Raw genomic sequence first — 3,388 nt, 5'->3', positions numbered from 1 at the left:
CAAGAGTGGAATTAATTTTAGTAGTGTTTTAGAGCATTTACTACACTGTTAGCTTCTATTTTATTGTAATAATTGTTTTGTGAAGTATTTGTAACACAAAAAATTATAATTATTTAATTTCTGCTGAAAAACTTTCTTATGTACTCCAAGAATCTATGTTTTAAACTTTATAAACTTTACAAAGCATTATTCATATGATTTTCTCAAACATATTGAGAATATTTAGTTGATACTACCATGTACGCCAGACTTAGTAATTTGAGCATTTTTAAATTTTTTTGATTAAACTAAAAAAAACATGTAATTTTCTACATGTATTTAAAAATGCAGGTTTTGTATACGCTTATTTTCTTTCTTACTTTACTTTTTCTGTGCTCTATTATTAATAAATGATTGTTTAAAATTTACTTCTGTATTTTTTTCAGTTTTTGTGGTTTTATTTAAATGCAAATAAAACATGCACACCAGCCATCTACTCATTTTCTTCACTGCGAAGCCTGGCGTTGAGATCAGTGATTCTGATGGCCAGCTGGGCTGCTCTTTCTACGATGGATTTTCGGTTCTTGGAGGAAATATTGTGAGCAATCTCAGGACAGTAAGATTTGTTGCACATCAGCAGCACTTCCAGCCCCTGACGTTGTGAACCAGAAACTTCCGGAAGCCGCTAGGCAGCATGTGCTTAGTTTTCTTGTTGCTCTCGTAACCAGTGTTGGGCATCAGGATCTGGCCCTTGAATCTTTTCTGAACCCTGTTGTCAATACATCTCGGTTTCTGCCAGTTTCGCTTAATTTTGACATATCTAGGTCTGACTGGTGCCGGATGAACTTTTTAGTCCTGTGTATTTCTGTATTTTTACCTCCTCTTAAAGAGAATCAGTAAATTAACGTAAGGTTTTCTGAATTTTCTTTGATAGGTTGTTGTAGTAATTGCTTTTTTTGTACACATATTTGTTTATATCTGTAGCAAGATCCTCTAGGAAGTGTTTCTCAAAAATGGATTTTGTGTGTTTTGGTTTAGTTCTTATGTATGCCCATATTTCCTTTTATTTTTAGAACATTTTCAATATTGAATTTTGTGATGTGATTCTAAAATTTAGTCCCCCTTCCACTGAAGATCAAAGGGAATGATGGTGTTGATCTGGTCTAGCTGCTTTGTTTGAGAAGCATGCATTACATGTTTTTTTAGGTTAGAGCCCATGGCTCCTTGGGCACAGTCTGCCTTCTTGTTCCTGAGAGACTGACAAAGTCCTTCAGGAAATGAAGCATTCAAGGGACTCTACATTTCCCTGTATGTTCCCATGGAAGTCAAGGAAACATGGTGCCTTATGACTTGGACATCAAATCCTGGCCACTGCCCTAATGTCATAATTTGTATAGTTTGTGCAATCGTTTTGGAAATCAGTCTGGACATTTCTCAGAAAATCTGGAAATAGAACAATCACAAATTTACTTCAAAGATTCACGTGCCATAGAAGAGACACATTCACATCCATGTGAATTCCTCCTCTACTCACAATAGCTAGGAAATAGAATTAACACAGATGTCCACCAACACATGAATGGAAAATACAATGAAGTACATAGAAGTAATGGAATTTAAGTAGCTCTAATGTATCTGAAATCAGGCAGTTTTCAGCTAATTGGGAAAAACTTAAAGAAATTAAATTGAATGACCTAACATGTTAAAAGAAATTAAATGACATTGTTTCCACTATCATTTTGGTTGTGAGCCTAGCTAGCATTTAATAACTGAGTCATCTCTCCAGCCCTATTTCTACTATCATATACAGAAACTTTCTTCAAATATTTTTACTCAAATTTGTTAATACACTATACTTTGATCATGTTTCTCATCACCCAACCCTTTCTGGTTGCTTTCTCATTGCTATAACCACACAATTTTGCATTCTCTTTCTCTCCCAACATCATTTTCTCCTTAGCTTTTCCTCTCAATTCTCTCCTCTCTCTCTGAAAAACAAGCAGAACTTCAAGAAAAACCAACTATCAAACAAAAATCAATATAACAAAAGAAAATTGCAAAACAACACAAAATGAGACAAAAAGCCCTCAATACACATGGAGTCCATGCCTTCTCTTGGACTCTGTGTCTTCTGATATTTGGTCTTTCAAACTATAATGTGATAGGCTTTATTTAATTTGTTATATTTTATTTTATATTGTTTTTCAAATAAATGAATGTACTGATTAATTATTTATTTAATTAATAAAAACCTAGCTATTAGGGTAAATATCAACAATTGACGCATCTCTATACCTGTTGTAAGAGGCAAAATGGATTTTCTTCCCCAGCATGATACTTATTATATCAACCAGTCTAAGACAGGCTTCATAGTCAGGAGAGGTTAGCAAACATATAATGGACTCTAAATTTTTTTGTGTGCTTTCATTTGGTTACATGTTGATTTTTTTTCTATATTTTTGTTTTGTTTCTCTTTTTGGCATGGCTTTACTTTGTTTTCTTGACTTTGGAGAATTGTGATGTTTTTAGTTTTGTTTTATTTTGGTTTTGAAAAAGAACTTAAACATAAATGAGTAGGAATGGGGAACTGGTCTGAAAAGACTTGAGGGAAGGGAAGGATACAATCAAAATATATTTAAATTAATAATTTTTAAATGAAAATATAATAAATTTTAGCCTGTTTTGAGCTACAAACTATACATCACATGGGCCTTGCCTTTGAATGTATTATCTGATGACAATCCATTGTGTAAATGTATTCTCCCTTTCCCAGTGGGCATCAATTGTAAATAGCTCCTTGGTGAGGGATGGAATTTTATGTTCATATCCCCTTTTTCGTTTAAAACTTAGTGCTGTGAACCTGTGTAGGACTTCTTCATGATTTCACAGTTTTTATGAGTTCATATGATTATTACTTCTCTTATGTCTGGAAGACACTGTTCCCTTGGAGTCATCCATGACCTTTAGTATTTACACTCTCCATACCTTTCCTTGGTAAGAGAAGACAATATGGAAATACGAAGATTAGCAGTTATGGGTCAATAATTAAGTCAGAGCTAGCCAAGAAAAACCGTAACAAATGGCCAACATCTTCATATTTAATATAGCATCTTGCATGTTAATTTGGGACTGACATAGCTCTGGGACCAGGCTGGCAGAAAGAATGCTTCTTACATAATGGTTCCAGGACTTGGAGCACAAATTTCTACTTAAGAAAAGCCTAAAAAGGGATTTTTAAAAACAGAAGAAAAGAATCACAGCTTCTTGGTAGCAGCATTTTTATTGGGAGGGCTCTTTTTTGTTAGACACAAGCAGTGACTAATGCAGCTTCCTTAAGGCAGACTTCTTGACTCAGCATAAGCAAAAAAAAACAAAAAACAAAAAAAAAACAAAAAAAACACAGGGCTCT

The 3,388-nt window shown here is 33.9% G+C and overlaps 1 pseudogene; it reads right to left on the bottom strand.

Annotated features, from left to right (window-relative positions):
- Positions 1-415: 415 nt before the first annotated feature.
- On the bottom strand, positions 416-2,312 carry LOC101837833 (annotated as a pseudogene).
- Between the last annotated feature and the right edge of the window lie 1,076 nt (positions 2,313-3,388).

This window comes from Mesocricetus auratus, unplaced genomic scaffold, assembly GCF_017639785.1.
Source record: "Mesocricetus auratus isolate SY011 unplaced genomic scaffold, BCM_Maur_2.0 Super-Scaffold_100015, whole genome shotgun sequence".
Lineage (NCBI taxonomy): Eukaryota > Metazoa > Chordata > Mammalia > Rodentia > Cricetidae > Mesocricetus > Mesocricetus auratus.
The sequence above is the reverse complement of the archived record's forward strand: the minus strand, read 5'-3'. Positions and strand labels throughout refer to the sequence as shown.